General features: G+C 36.4%; 1 long non-coding RNA gene across 1 annotated transcript; it reads right to left on the minus strand.

The window, feature by feature from the left end:
* Positions 1-4,718: 4,718 nt before the first annotated feature.
* On the minus strand, positions 4,719-16,539 carry LOC107866408. Its single transcript, XR_007051229.1, has 3 exons — positions 16,445-16,539; positions 16,248-16,365; positions 4,719-5,058 (listed from the first exon to the last, which is right to left on the minus strand). It is a non-coding gene; the product is annotated as an uncharacterized LOC107866408 (long non-coding RNA).
* Positions 16,540-16,799: the final 260 nt, after the last annotated feature.

The raw sequence follows: 16,799 nt of genomic DNA on the forward strand, positions 1-16,799 counted from the left end.
GGTCAAAACGACCTCAAATAGAAAATTCGACTTTGCCAGCAGATCTGGAATATCTATTTTAGGGTGTTATCATATATGGTGTGATTTTACGGCTTTTAAATCTCATTTTGACCCTTGGTTTGAAAAATTGCAATTTGAAATTTCGGGGGTCAACTTTGTGAAAATGATATTTTTTTCAAAAATTCAACTTCATCAACGCGTCCGGAACGTCGAATTTAGTGTGGTGGCATAGCTCATTTGTATATATCTTACTTCGAACGAATCTCGGGCACCCCATCGAAGTGTGGGTTGAACTTTAAAAGAAAAAAGTTGTTATAGCAGATTTCCTGCTATATATAGCAGACTTCTCTCTTTTTTGACCTATTTTGCTCATTTTTCATCTTGCCTCTTGAGAGTTAAACCCTAAAATAGTGCATGAGCTTAAAAGTAAAGTTTGTGGGAGCTTGGGAAGCTAGATTAACATCTATTTCTTGGTTTTATTACGGATTGAAGGTAAGAATTCACCCTTTTCTTAGTAATTTCTTGATTATTTTTTCAAAACTCAAAAATTCTTAGGGCTTGATTTTAAACCTCAATTTCACTTCTTTTCACTTGAATAATATTTTTATCTTATAATTACCAGTTTTTCATCAATTTAACCTTCAAAACAACTTCGATTCTTGATATTAATTCGGATTTCAAAGATTTTACCCAGTAAAGCTCAAAAATAGTTTTTCTTCGATTTGAACCTCATTTTTTACTCAATTTGACTTAGATTTTCATCTGTATATTTCTAAAAATATGAGGAACATGTTATTAAAGTAAAGTTCTTATTTTGCCCTTCATTTTTTGAAACCTATTTTGGGGGTCCGTTTTGATCCAAAATCAAAAGTAGTCAATATGGATGTCGATGGTTTTATTTTGACATGTAAATTCCATATTTGATATTCTTAGAGAAGTTCGGGATCTTTCATGAAAAGTAAGATTGTGGGTTCGAATTGTAGCAGACTAGTTTCAACTTTCGAGGTAGGTTATGGCTTAACTCTTTCGGACTAGGATTGATAGTAAATGATGATACAAAATGCATGTTAAGGAAGGAAACTAGTCATGAAAAATGGCTATCTATTTGTTGTGCTCGTGTGGGGGCCTATATGTGATGTAATTATCGACATTGAGATATTATGTGACGTGTGTGACTGTGTGGAGTCCTATGTGATGTTGATAGCCCTAAATACATTTGAATAATTATATTATGTTGTTGAAATGCCTAATATGGTACCATTGGTGTATTGTGATATATTCATATTTATTGGTATATAAGACGTGGAAATTCATAGATGAAACAAAAATAATGAATGAATATTAACTCACATGGGTGTGGAAATATATCGTTGTGGTTGGTTGTGAAAATATATCATGTGGTTAGTTGTGAAAATACTCATTGTGATTGGTTGTGAGCATTACATGCTCATATCATACTCATTCATGAAATATTGGTACCATCATGGCAACACCTGAGTAACACTAACAATACCTTTTTAAAATTCTCCCCGAGGGATGTGCCAGGGAGGAGATATTATAAGACCTTATAAAACTCTTTTTGAGGGATGTGAGGAGATATGAGATATGTGGATTGTATATGGATTTATGAACCTTCCCTCCCCCCGGGTCCTACGTCAGGAAGCTTATCTTAATAGGTGTATACGGGGATTATGCGACGATCCTGGAGGTTGTGCGACGACCTCGTGCATCATCATCATCATCATATACATTGCACTTACTTTATTGTGTTTATGATGTGTTGTATTGCTATGTTGACTTGTCTTCTATGTATTTTTCTTACGTTCCTTTACTTGTATTTGATAATCTTGTATCTATATGTTCTCCCTTGTTCTAATTATATGTGACATAACGTATACTTGTATTCTATATCTTGGTGTGTTGCTGTAATGTATGTGATATATTAGAACTCTTAGTGCAAACGGTATGGACTACCATTGTGGGACATTTTCTGACTGTAGGTGACGTGCCTTAATGTATATTTTGTCTGCTTTATTTACTACTTTGCTTGGTCGGCCTATGATACCTACTGAGTACAAGTGGACCGTACTCATGCTTACTGCGCCCTTTTGGTGCAGTTCCTAGATCAAGTGCGCCTCAGCTAGCTTGACTCGGCAATTGTTGGAGCTTCCAAGGTAGCGGTTGGACATTTATGTGTCCAAAGTTTACCTCTATCTTTCTATAGTAGTTATGTCTTTATTAGTATTCAGAGACATATATTATTCCCTTCTGGGTATTTTTTTGATGTATTTGACTCCTTGATTGTATTAGTAGTTCTTACACTATTGACACCTAGTGTTGGGCATGATTGGTATTTTGGATACATTCTTTCCGAATTATTATGATTACTTATATGATTCGGCTTCGTTGTAGAAGCCTTACCTTGGGATATTTTTGTCTTTTTTCTCTCTTTTTGTATCTGTTTGGGTGATAGGCTTACTTGTTAATGTACGCTGCGATAAGTGCCATCATGACCTTCATTTTTTGGGCCGTGAACCATTATGAAACTAGAAATTTCAACAATTCCTCATGTACATAATAACATTTTCCAAGAATGATACGGACCTTCTCCGAGGCTTGATCAGTCGTCGAGCCTTTGTGTTTTGACTAGACTCCACTCAAAGTGATTTATCATCAAAAGAATGAAAGACAAATGAACAAGTAAAGAAGCATAGAATATGATTTTGATTCTGTTTTGTTTTTGGGTGTATCTTCCCATGAAAAATCAGCTCTAAATCAACGCATTGACACGATTCAACTAATGGGATCATACTGGCACCTACTCTAATTCTTCTAGATAGGAGAACCCTTACCATCCATTCAAAAATAAATACGAAATTTATAAACGAAATAATCAAATCTTGCAATTAATATAAGAATTTTTTACAATTCTCCGATTACAAAGAAATATTCTACCACGGAGATTTAGTCTAGGCAAGTACAAGAGATACTACAATTGAATGCAAAAATACATATGATCCAACTTCCACCTAAGAGACAAAGGATAGAAATTGTTGGAGATCTCTACCACATCAATAAAGAAAGGTCAATTGATCTTACAACTAGACTATATTCAAAAGCAACATGGACTGATAAATCTTATTAATCCATCCCCTTTTTCCATCAATTCTTGTCATTCCTAATCCTATACATATTTTAGAAAAAACTCCTTTATTCTTACACTGATTCAACTATTTCATGAGTCAACTTTCATACCACATTCAACCCTAATATCCTGCCTTTCAACAACCGTGTCACCTCTAGCTATGCAATTAACATTCACTTAATTGTGAACACAATCATAATTACAATGATTTTCAACCGACCAATCGATTTAGACTCTTACGTAATCATTCCTTTGTACTATTCATAATTTAGAGGTAGCACTCACATAATATAACACATAGCTAGCTACTTGTAAACAAGCACCACCATGTACACTTTAACAATTTTCTTTACCTTTAGGATACATACATACATACATACACACACACATACACACACACACACCATTTAGTCCTTTTTCAAAAACACTAAAGAATTCGGTCAAATGCAAGTCAATATAGCTAAATACAAAGTTAAGACCATGACTACCAACAATAACCAAGTCAATAAAATCATGAATCAACAACAATAAGTTAACCTGTCCCTAAATTCATAAGTAAGTAGCACCAATAGGTGATATAATCTATTCAATGGCAGACTTAGGATTTAAGGATCGCGGGTGCTTAATTTTTTTTAACATAAATTGCTAATGAAGACATAGTATAAATGTATAATTATTCAAATGAAACATTTAAATAAAAGTAAAACTAATATTACCAAAAGAGGCTTCCAATCTCAAGTTTCATACAAAAAATACTTTTGGTCACAAGTCCGAATCCAAAAAAAAAACTTTCAATCATAGGACACAAATCACAATTGTGCTCGACGACTTTTCATATCCTGAAAATGATGAATAATAGAACATTACTCATATCTTCAAATATCTTACACTCTACATAACAAACTAAACAACCATTTAAAAATTCATCATGCATGGTATTGCAGAGTTCATTTTTTATGTAGTTCATGAAAGAGAAAGCCTGTTCCACAAAGTAGTAGCAACAGAAAGAATGATAGTCAACTTGACAAGCAAATAAACAAGAGGCCAAGTCTGATGCAATTATAATTCGACCAATACTTTAGCAAGATCAGTAATTTCCTCATATTAAAAGATCTCTTGTCAGAACTTTGAACATATATTATGAAATTATCAAGCTGACAACTGAGATCTCGAAGTTTGTTTCTATCAAACTCATTTGGATAATATTCAACCAACCTCATTATTTTTCTTATCAAAATTACCAAATGACGTAGATGGATGTAAACAAGTCATACCAAGATGTAAGTCAGTACTTACAATCTCAAAATTATTATTAAGCTCTTGAAGCAGCAAATCAATAACAACACAAAATCTTCTAATATGAAAATGATGAGAATATGTAACATCAAAATCTCTAAACTTTGACTTTCCAGGAATGCAGCGAGCATATATTTTTGGGGTCACTATATAATATTTATCATAAAAGGACAAGACATCATCCAGTAATGATTTCCATCCACTATCCCTTATCCTTTGTAATTCATGCTTGGTTGTATTGAGCAGTCTCATAGCATTGATAATATCTTGATCCATATTTTTTAATAAGAAATTTAAATAATTTTTAATCATTAGATCTTTCAACATCAAGTGCAGAATAAAAGCAAAATCAAAACCCTAAATCGTATTTTCAAGAGTTTCAGCATTAAGCATATCAAGATAGTTTGGGCACTCGTGTGTAGAGAATCCAAGCACATAAGAATTGATGAAAATATTTCAATAAATTTCTTTAATGTCTTATAGTGAGATCCCCAGCGAGTATCAGATGATGGTTGGAGCCCACATTCTTGATTTAGTCCTCGTCCTATGTGAACTTCATCAGAAATGAGTAACTCCTCTAGCTTTGCATCTTGATGTTGTATTAGAAAATCCCTTTGCTTATAAGATGCTCAAAAAATATTCAACACATTAGTAACTAAAGAAAGAAAATCATCCACATGTGAATTCTTCTTCACAAGAGCCACAAATGTCAATTGCAATTGGTGAGCAAAACAATGAGTAGAACATACAAATGGAGTATCATGCGAAATTAATCTCTTAAGCTCATTTAGTTCTCCTTGCATATTACTAGAACCATCGTAACCCTATCCATATATTTGAAAAAGCCTTAATGAGTGGCATAAAAGAAAAGAGTAGATTGATTCCTTCAATGATCGTGCAAATATATCACTAACATGGACAACACCAACAAATTTCTCTATCATTTTACCTTTTTTGTCAATATTTATCATAGAGCAAGTGTCATTTTCTCCCTATGTGATGTATCTTTTGACTCGTAATTTTTTTTTCTTATCTAAGTTTAATTCAATTTTGGCATTAATCTTTTTTGCCCTTAAGGTGACTTTAATAAATCATCACAGTTAGGTGTCTTCCTCTATGGATGACGACCGTCTTAAGAGGAATTAATCTTAGGAAATAAATAAGTGAGAATAATCCAACCACAACTCTAGGGAGAGGTACTTTGTGTTTGGACACATGGCTACATGAAATGAGAAATACTTATTTAGAAAGAAGTATGTCAAACTCAAATGAGGGATGCTAGTTTTAGATACTTAATTTCAATTGTGTCACTCTCGGTTTGTTGGCTTCATTCTGAATTTGTGCAATTACTAGGTTGATAGTCTATAGGAATCCTACTTGAATCTAGTATGCACCAAGTGTGAGTGAGATTATCTAGTTATTCCATATGCATAGTAATGTCTAAAACCTCTCCGATGTGTTTACAAAGCAAAATAAAAGGTGTTGGATTTAGGAGATAATGCAGGCATTTTGTTGATAGCCATGTTTTAGACCTCTTTCACCTACCCTTGCTAATATTCCTAGTGATCCCTATTGAGCCTATAGCCTATCTTCTTTGGTAGCCTCACATGTAGCCTATATCCCTTTTTTGTTTGATCTTAATTTTATCCAAAGCTCCTAGGCACTTTAGTGAAAAAATTAGTCGAGTTAGGAGTTGAAAACAAGGAGAAAAAGGTAATTGTAAGGTCCCAAAAAATAGCTATTGGTGTAAGAATTGTGGTACAATAAGATAGGGATTTAGGTGATGAAAAGAATAAAGAATGTTCAACCAAAAAATGAATAATGTGTTTAATAAGTATACTCCCTTCCACAGTATTTACAAATCAGCTTAATGAGATGGGGTCAAAACAAAAGAAAAAGGAAAGATAGATGAGGTGAAGAATTAGTTGTTAATTGAGTGTTTTTAGTGTTCTTGTGATGTATTAAAGCGCTTAGAGAGATTAGCCACTATTTTGACCCAAATAGTTCCTACCCATCCCTTAGCTTACATTACAACCTTTGAAGACCTATTTAATCCTTAATCCCAATATTCGACTATTAATGGAGTAGTACATTAAGGGCAAACCTATGGTTCATCATATATCATGTGTGAATTCCTTATGAGAGTGAGCAAAATTTGTTCTGTATATACCCATGCTTATTATAGATTGAAAAAATTGTGAGTGAATTGGGTAATCTTTTTGTGAGAGTGTATGTGGAGGACAGTTGGGTTACCTGTAAGATTGCTTAATTATTAATGTGCATAAGTTTGCCAGCATACTAGAGTCCACTTGTGAGGTTAGGGAGTTTGAAAATTGTAATCCTGTGTTTTCAGATGCTAAATGACATGTTTGAGGTGAAAATTAATGAGACATGTGTAGCCTGTGGGTGCCCAACAAAAGTATCTTGTTCAGATTATGGGATGAAGCCTAATTGTGTTATACTAATTGCTTGAGATTGTTCGAGGACAAAAAACTTTCAAGTGTGGGGTGGTGATCTTGGGTGTATTTATACGTCCAAGTGCCAACGTTTATCCATATTTATACTTGTTCTGTGAGTTAAAACTTGTTAATTGTATTGTGTTTGAGCTAAAATTGTATTCTCGAGCTAATTGGCATGAGTAGTTGTTGTAGGGCTTGATTGTGATGAAAATTAACATGTTTTGATGCATTATCAAGAAGCCTTTGGATCATGAGAGAAATTGGAATAATATGTGGAGTATAAAGAATTTGGAATAAGGTTTGGAAAGCATGGCACAAAGCCCAAGATCAAGACAGTATATAAAGTACTGTAAATGAGAAAAATGACAAGCCTCCATGCTACGGAGCCTAGACTCTGCGTGAACCTCCTTGGCATGCTGATGAATTAAAGGCCAATGACAATTTCCAGTGAAGGTTCTTGATATCCCTATGCCATGGACCTTAGTATCCGTGATAGCCTCCGTGGCACAGAGGTTGATTTATTTAAGAAGGTGCAATCTAGTGAATGCCTGTGATAGCCTCGTGCAACAGGCCTTAGTGTCCACGATTTACTCCGTGGAATGGAGGTGAGTAATTTTTGTGTTATTTAAACCAAGTGTAAAAGGGACACTTAAGCACAATTGTAAACATCTTGGCATACAAATAGCAAAGGCAAAAAAAATTATAGGTGTTTTATTAAGGTTCTTCCATTTTTCATCTTTGAACATTGAATTCGGTACGATTAATTAGATTTCTTTGATGTTGATTTCGAGCACGAGTGGCTAAAAGTCCTTGTTCTGGGGTTGAGTCCAAGAACATGATTATATTTTAATATTCTTAGAGTGGTTAATGTTGATTTATCGCATGGGTTATTCTTATTCTCTTATTTCTACTATGTTAATGAATGGAAACCATTAGAATACATCTATAATCCTTTTGTAATCCCAGAAGGAGAATCACTAGGATAGATCAAAGAGTTTATGGAGTAAGTTCTTATTCTTCTACACAACGAAGGATGTGAAGTAGCGGTTAGGATAGGAATATACCTAGAAGCCTTATTTGGTTCAACTACAGGAAGATAACTTAAAGACTCTAAATGGATTATTGCATCCCCGCTCAATGATGTAGTTGCAATGTCTGTTTAGGTAGAATATTAGAGGCTCAGAAGACCATGATCATAATCTAAACCCTGCGAATCAATAACCAAATAATCAACATGACCAGGATAAGGATAGAGATTTATAGGATTGTTAATAATACCTCAACCCTAGAATTCTCTCTCTTATTGTTTACAACCTAGCTTATATTGCAGTTGTCACACTTTGTTATTTATTAAGTTATTAAGTTATTCATTAAATTGTTTAACCCATTTTGATACTCTGAAACACTTGATACAAAAGTGAGTGTGTATCAAGAGAGTCAAGCCAACATAAGAACACAAGAATAACAAGATGAACAACAACAATGCTAGTGAATCAAAATAGGCCACACACGGCTTCACTAGACTTCAAGGTTTACAAAAATGACAAGATGATACAGATTACAATAACAACAACAAGAGCAACAAAGTGGCATCAACTATAGTGAATCAAAAATAGCCCCACACGGCTTCACTATGTTACCACACGAACAACAAGATTACAAAATTAAAGATAGTAACTTGACATACAATATTCAAAAATCTAAGAACCCTAACAACATAAAAGGACCCTAAGATTAAAGAATATTATCACCAAGCTCTTACTTGGACCAAGAGGAACTCAATGACCTCAAGATCCTAGTTTCTAGCCAAGATTCAACCCAAGTGTCACTCCAATTGGGAATTTGGTTTTGAGCTTCTCCAATGGAAGAGAAAAGTTTAAAATATTACAAGTCTTGTGTTCTCAAAATATCATGAATGAACTACCATAAGACTAGCCCTAACAAATGACTTATATAGTTAATTACAAAGGAGGGACAAAAGACCAAAATACCTTTGGCATTAAGTAGGTGGGTTTGGGGTGTTTTGTTGGACCTCTTCACATTTTAATAAGTATAGGCCCTTGGATGGGCTCACAAAGGCCTCACACAAGGCCAAGGATGTGAACAAGGCTTGGAGTTGTTGCAACTCATGCGCTTGGCTTCATGTGAAAGGTCTCGAGCTAGGAATTCTCGTATCATCCTCTCCATCGTAAAGGGAATTTGTCCTCAAATTCGGATCATTGCCATCCTCCACCGTGTCCACCCGAGAGAGATCACACACGTTGAAAGTGTTGTGCACTTGATATTCTGGGGGTAGATCAATCTTATAGGCGTTGTCGTTGAACCTTTCTAATACTTAGAACGGGCCACCACCCCGCGGCATCAACTTAGCATTCCTTTTAGATGGGAATCTATCCTTCCTTAGGTGCACCCACACCCAATCTCCTAGTTCAAGAATGAGCTTTCTTGTTCCTTTGTTGGTTTGCCTTGCAACTTCTTGGTTTTTTTCTCCAACCGCAACCTCACCTTCTCATGTAGCTTCTTCATGGCCTCAGCCCATTTTATTCCATTTAAGCTTATCACAAAATCACTTGGGAAATTGGTTAAATCCAAAAGGGTAAGGGGGTTGATGCCGTATACACACTCAAAGGGTGTCATCCCCGTGCTTGAGTGTAGAACACGATTATAAGCAAACTCAATCAACGGTAAGTGCTCCTCCCAAGAAGTCATTTTTCCCTTAACCATGGACCGTAGCATAGACCCTAAGGTCCTATTTAATACTTTCATTTGGTCATCGGTTTGTGGGTGGCATGAAGTTAAAAACAACAACTTAGTACCAAGGCTACCCCACATGGACTTCCAAAAGTGGCTTAGGAATTTAGAATCCCTATCACTCGCTATGGTCCTCGAAACACCATGAAGTTTTACAATATTATCAACAAACAAAGAGGCTACACTAGGCGCATTATCACATTTAGAATAAGGAATAAAGTGAGCCATCTTGAAAAACCGATCCACCATAATAAAAATACTATCCTGCCCCCTTTTAGTTCTCGATAATCCCAACATGAAGTCCATTGATATGTCAAGCCAAGGACGCAAAGAGGTGGACAATGGGGTGTACAATCATGGGGTTGGAGCCGTGACTTGGCTCCTTTGCACTCAACACATTGGTCGCAAATCCGGGCCACATCCTTGTGCATTCTAGGCCAATAAAATTGTTCTTCCAAAATTTTAAGGGTCTTCTCGACCCCAAAATAGCCCATTAGACCGCCATTGTGAGCTTCCCTCACAAATAATTCTCTCTACAAACTTGAGGGAACACACAATCGTCTACCTTAAATAAGTATCCATCAAATTTGGTATAAGAATGGAAACCCCTCCCACCTATTCCTATCAAACTCATCACTTTCCCTATAGATAGGAGCGAAGTGAGGGTCCTCGGGGTATAAAGACTTGAGGATTTCAAACCCCATCAACTTAGATGATAAAGTAGACATAAGCATATATTTTAGGGATAAAGCATCGGCAACCACATTGTCTTTACCCTTCTTGTAATGAATAACATAAGGAAAAGTTTCAAGAAATTGAATCCATTTGGCATGCCGCCGGTTAAGCTTGTCTTGTGCCCGTAGATGCTTCAAGGATTCATGATCCGTTCGAATCACGAATTATTTAGGCCACAAATAATGTTGCCAAGTGGACAAGGCTCTAATCAAGGCATACAAATCTAAATCATACGTAGAGTAGTTTAGAGTTTCTCCTTTGAGCTTTTCGCTAAAGTAGGTAATAGGCTTCAATTCTTACATTAAAACCGCACCTATGCCAACTTTGCTAGCGTCACATTCGACCTCAAAAGTCTTGTCAAAATTCAGCAATTGTAGCAAAGGGGTCGAGATGAGCATAGCTTTCAAGTCCTCGAAGGCCTTAGCTTGTTTATTTCCCCACTTGAAAGATCGATCCTTTTTAATCACTTCGGTCAAGGGGGTGGCAATGGTGCTAAATCCTTTGACAAAACATCTATAAAAACTAGCCAATCCGTGGAAGCTTCTCACTTCACCTATGGTTTTGGGGGTTGGCCAATTTTTAATGGCGTCAATCTTAGATTCATCCACTTCAACCCCTCTTGAGCTCACCACAAACCCAAGAAATACAACCTCATGGACACCAAAAGAACATTTTTCTAGATTGGCATATAACTTCTCCTTTCGGAGGACATCAAACACATATTGTAAATGCTTTACATGCTCATCTAAGGGCTTACTATACACCAACACATCATCAGAGTAAACAACAACAAACTTTCCAATCAATGGCTTCATCACATGATTTATTAGCCTCATGAAAGTACTTGAATCGTTTGTTAGGCCGAATGGCACAACCATTCATTCATAGAGACCAAATTTGGTCTTGAAGGTGATTTTTCATTCATCACCCGGTTGCATACGAATTTCGTGATAGCCACTCTATAAATCAATTTTAAAAAACAAGCACAAACCATTCAATTCATCAAGCATATCATCTAGCCTAGGAATAGGGTGACGATATTTTACCGTTATCTTGTTAATGGCTCGGCAATCAACACACATATGCCAAGTCCCATCTTTCTTGGACACTAGTAGCACTCGGACCGCACAAGGGCTCATACTCTCCTTGATATACCCTTTTTTGAGGAGTTCCTCAACTTGGCATTGCAATTCCTTGGTATCCATCGGGTTACTCCTATAAGATGGTTTATTGGGCAATTGTGAACCCGGCACAAAATCTATTTGATGCACAATTCCCTGAAGTGGGGGCAATTCTTGTGGTAATTCCTTCGGTAAGACATCTTCATAATCCTGCACAACATGAGAAATAAGAGAAGAAATGGAAACGTTAGTGGGTTTAGTATTAAAATAATAAGCTAAGAGGAGCATTAGAGTGTCCTCATCATGATCCACAAATAGTTCTTTCCTCCTAGCTATCATCACCACACTCTCTTGCCCCTTAGAAATTAGGAGCTCCTCGGTTTCTCCTACTCTCTCACTCTCAGATTCCTCTCTTTTTCCCTCACTCTCGGCCTTCTTTCCCTTCTCCCTCAATTCTCACATCTTTTGGTATAATTCATTCACATGGGAAGGCAATAATGGATGAAGAGCGATCTTTCATCCATCCTTCTCAAGTGTATATCAATTGGACCTTCCATCATATTTGGTCAACCTATCGTATTGTCAAGGTCTTCCTAATAATAAGTGATAAGCTTGCATTAGTATCACATCACAAAGAACCTCGTCATGGTAGTTGGCTACCTTAAAACGTATCACGCATTGCCTTGTGACCTTTAACTCGCCGCATTCATTCAACCATTGCAACTTTTAAGGACTAGTGTGAGGTGTAGTCGGCAATTTCAAGAAGTTCACCATTGCACACTAACGACATTCGCACAACTTCCACTATCTATCACTATAGTGCACACACTTCCCTTCATAATACATTTAGTATGGAATGGATTCTCCCATTGGCTAGGATCATCTATTGCCTTACTAATCATGTCACACCTCACTACAAAGTTTGGAACCACACACTCCCCTTCTTGCGGATATGTATCCTCACAATCATTATCATCATCATATGGCTCATTTTCGGGTTTCTCTCCATCTTGAGGCTTGGCCTCATTCTCTTTATTTTCAAGACCCACTTCCTCACTGAGGTAATACAATCTCCCTTCCCTTAGGATCACATTGCATCGGTTTAGACATTCATTGGCTTTATTTCCCCAACCTTGGTACTTGAAACATTGGAACCCCTTAGGATTAGGATACTTGTGAGCCTCTTGCCTTGGTGGATATTTTTGCATTTCCTTGGCCTCACGTTGCCTTGTAGTGGTGGGTTGGTCTTTGATTTTGTGCCAACCCGTGGTGGAGGAAGCAACCTCCTTACCCCTCGGCCAACCCGAGGGTGCTTGACCCTTGGCTTTGTAACTTGTTCTTTCCTTAAGTTCTCTTTCAATTTCAACGGTAGCTTGAAAGATGCCTTTAATGGTATTAAATTTATAGAGAGTCAAGTGAGTATCAATCTTCTTATTCAACCCACACTTGAACCGAATGATGTCATGGCCGATTTGTTCTCCCCGATGGTCAAGCTTCAACATGAGTTGTTGAAACTCATCATAGTATGCCATAACACTTCGATTCCCTTCTCGCAAGTTGTATAACTTCGCAAGCAACTCATGACGATAACTTTTGGGAACGTACCATTACCTTATTAGATACCTTAACCAAAACCATGGTGGTAGTTGCCCATCTATTAACTCATTGCCAAATCTCTTGATGTATTCCCACCAAGTGTTAGCATAGCCTTCTAAGTGGGCTATGGCATAACAATTCTTCTTCTCCTCCGAAATATCATTCACTTGGAATAACTTGTGACAGGCTAATTCCCAAGCGAGATACACCTCGGGGTCACTTTTACCCTTAAAGATAGGTAGACTTAATTTGATGGTATTGATGCCCATGTCTCTCTCTAGGTGTCGGTTTCCCCTTTCTCCATACCCTCAGTATCTCCTTGGATCTACACAACCCCCTCTCATCTCCTCCTCCCTCATGTAGGCATCGTCAAAGGCTTCATACCCTTTATAATCCCCTCTACCAAATTCCTCAAGGTAGACGGGACAGTTTTGAACATTTGGAACTTGATTCGGAGGAATTGGATTTTGTGGAGGTAGTGGTCTTTGGTTTAGTGGAGCTTGGAAAGAGGGGTTTGGCTTTTGTGGAGGCATTTGACGTCCGAGTACCTCTTACGGAACTTGAGGAATTTAGGAATGGGTTGGTCTATTGGATTCTCGATTTAGAATATTATGAGTGATTTGGCTTGCGATATTTAGGGGAGCTAGTGAAAAAATTGGCAATTGTGCCCATGTTTCGGGAGTAACAGTGGGGGAGGAATTTCTATCATGTCCACTTGATGAAACATTTTAAGGAGCAGAAGGACGGGAGTTCCTTTGACTCTCCACTTGTTCTAACCTCCCACTAATAGTTGTCGCTTCTCCCCTTATGGCTCTCACTTCCGTACTCAATCTTTCAAGAGCTCGGGTCATAGCCTCAAGAGTGACCCTCATATTCTCCATTTCATTAGAATCCACGGTTTGAGATGTGGTTCCCTCCATTGTCAAGGTATCACCTACACAAACAACAAACAAGTTAGTTAAAATCCCTCTTCTCACTCACACTTTTTTGGTTCACTCACACTCGAGCTCCACAAGTGTTGTAGATTGGATAGTTGAATCCTTAAGGTATGAGTATGCTCTTTTCCGGAGTGAATTTTTGTTGGAAACTCAAAGAATTCTCATCGTACTAGAGCCAAGAGTTACAACGTATTCAAACGACAAAAGCACACAAACAAATATTGACACGAACACAAAGCTTCAAAGGACTAATTAACAAGCTAGTAGGAATGTACTAGGTTGTCAATTAGTGTTCGAACCAACAAATGAAACTAAGAAACAATAAAATGAAACTAAGAAATCTAAAATCTAAACTCAAAATATTGTGTGAACAGTAATTTAGTGATGTGTCAGTCCACTATTGGCCTCGGTTTTGTCAGAATTTTACTCTCCAATTTCAAGTCTTGACCAATCTACAATTTGGAAATGGTGGAATTGGTTAATGGAGGGAAATTTGGTCTTGAAGATTCCTTTTCAAGTTCAAAGCAAGACTTGACCTGCTTGGTACTTTCTCCTTGAAACAAGGTCATTAAATCAAGGAAAGTAGGTGAAAAGTGGTAGTCAAGTCTTTTGAGTGATGTGATCAAGTCCTTCATCAACAAATACTACAACTTGGTATTTCACCTTTTGTGGATATAATGTTCACTTTTTGTTTTAACAAAGATGAAAAGGGTGAAGAACAACAAGGACACAATAACAACACCAAGAAAACCAACAACAACCACGGCCAAAACAATCCACCACAACAACAATGTTCAACAATGGACAATCAAGTTCAAGTTCACAATAACAACATCAATTTTTAGAGCTCAAATCTAGATCGACTCAAAGTGTTAGTGAACAAGAGAACTAACACTAGAAACAACATTTAATACAATTAAAAATATTGCGAAGACACAATAAGAATACCATTTTTGGCCAAGAACACAGCAACGGACAGATTTGACTGTTTCTGGAATTTTTCAGTTTTCAGTTTTTTTTTTTTGTAGTTTTCAAGTTCCAATCCCAAGATTGATCTTGTTAAAACAAAAATGAATATGGATTTGATACCAAATGATACAAAAGTGAGTGTGTATTAAGAGAGTCAAGCCAACACAAGAATAACAAGATGAACAACAACAATGCTAGTGAATCAAAATAGGTCACACACGGCTTCACTAGACTTCAAGATTTACAAAAATAACAAGATGATAGAGATTACAATAACAACAACAAGAGCAACAAAGTGGCATCAACTACAGTGAACCGAAAATAGCCCCACACGGCTTTACTATGTTACCACACAAATAACAAGATTACAAAATTAAAGATAGTAACTTGACATACAATATTTAAGAATCTAAGAACCCTAACAACATGAAAGGAACCTAAGATTAAAGAATATTATCACCAAGCTCTTACTTAGAACAAGAGGAACTCAATGACCTCAAGATCCTAGTTTCTAGCAAAGATTCAACCCAAGTGTCACTCCAATTGGGAATTTTGGTTTTGAGCTTCTCCAATGGAAGAGAAAAGTTCAAAATATTACAAGTCATGTGTTCTCAAAATATCATGAATGAACTACCACAAGACTAGCCCTAACAAATGACTTATATAGTCAATTACAAAGGAGGGACAAAAGACCAAAATACCCTTGGCATTAAATGGGTGGGTTTGGGGTGTTTTGTTGGGCCTCTTCACATTTTAATAAGTATTGGCCCTTGAAATAATTTGTTTCTACTACCAGTCGGAGCAGCCCATCTCGGTGTTACTTCTGCTAGCAGGAATTCACAACTCACCCAAAGTTAAATAATAATAATAGTCCCCCTAAGAAACAGGGAGAGTGTAGTACACTCTATTTCAAAGAAGCTTATGACTAAAATTGACATGTCACAACAACTAAACTAAATAACATATAAAAATCAACAAAGTCTAGATCAAAAATCCTCTTTTTCTAACAACAATTCCATCTATTACACTATCAACCAAAAATTTCAAGAATCAGTAAAACGTGCAAACTTGAAGCACAAAGTACTAAGAAAAAGATTTTTAAAAACCCACATTCTACGTAACTGTGCATGGAAGATCTCAAGGAAGAATGAGTCGTATTTTAATATTCTGTGGCATTGTGTAGATCATAGGAAACCTCAGCAAGCATACACTAGTTAGTTATGGACATAATAACTACCTTCTATGCAACTTCAGCAATGACAAAGTCAACATGGCCATAAACCTTAAATGAACTATCCTCGTGTGTAAAAAAGTGCACTTCCTGAACTTCTTCAACATCTTTGAAGAAATCCTCCCTACAAAAAATCTTCTTTTATAAGTTAGAGATATTATTCTATAGACAAAGTACTGAAGAAAAGTTCAATAACGACTCACACATCCTCCTATTCAGCTGAATAGGGTAGATGTCCAACAAACAACATTTCAATCCTTGGGAGTTTGAGCTTTAGGAGTAACAGAAATTTTTTGCTGCATTTTAAACAGATAAAATTAAGTAGAATTATAAACTCCACTCACAAATTTAGTTGGGAGATCCTTAATAATAATATCTTCTGTCATATTCTTCTCGAAAAATTGCTAGGCTTAATCTCCATACATGTATATGGTTGACAGAAAAAATCAAAACCAATGAATTTTCTTTTTCTTTTAGATTCAAAAATGTTAAAGAACAATAAATACACAATAACATAAGGCACCAATACCCTAAAATTCTAATTTAATTCAAAAGGGA

This window comes from Capsicum annuum, unplaced genomic scaffold (genome assembly GCF_002878395.1).
Source record: "Capsicum annuum cultivar UCD-10X-F1 unplaced genomic scaffold, UCD10Xv1.1 ctg74897, whole genome shotgun sequence".
NCBI classification, from domain to species: domain Eukaryota; kingdom Viridiplantae; phylum Streptophyta; class Magnoliopsida; order Solanales; family Solanaceae; genus Capsicum; species Capsicum annuum.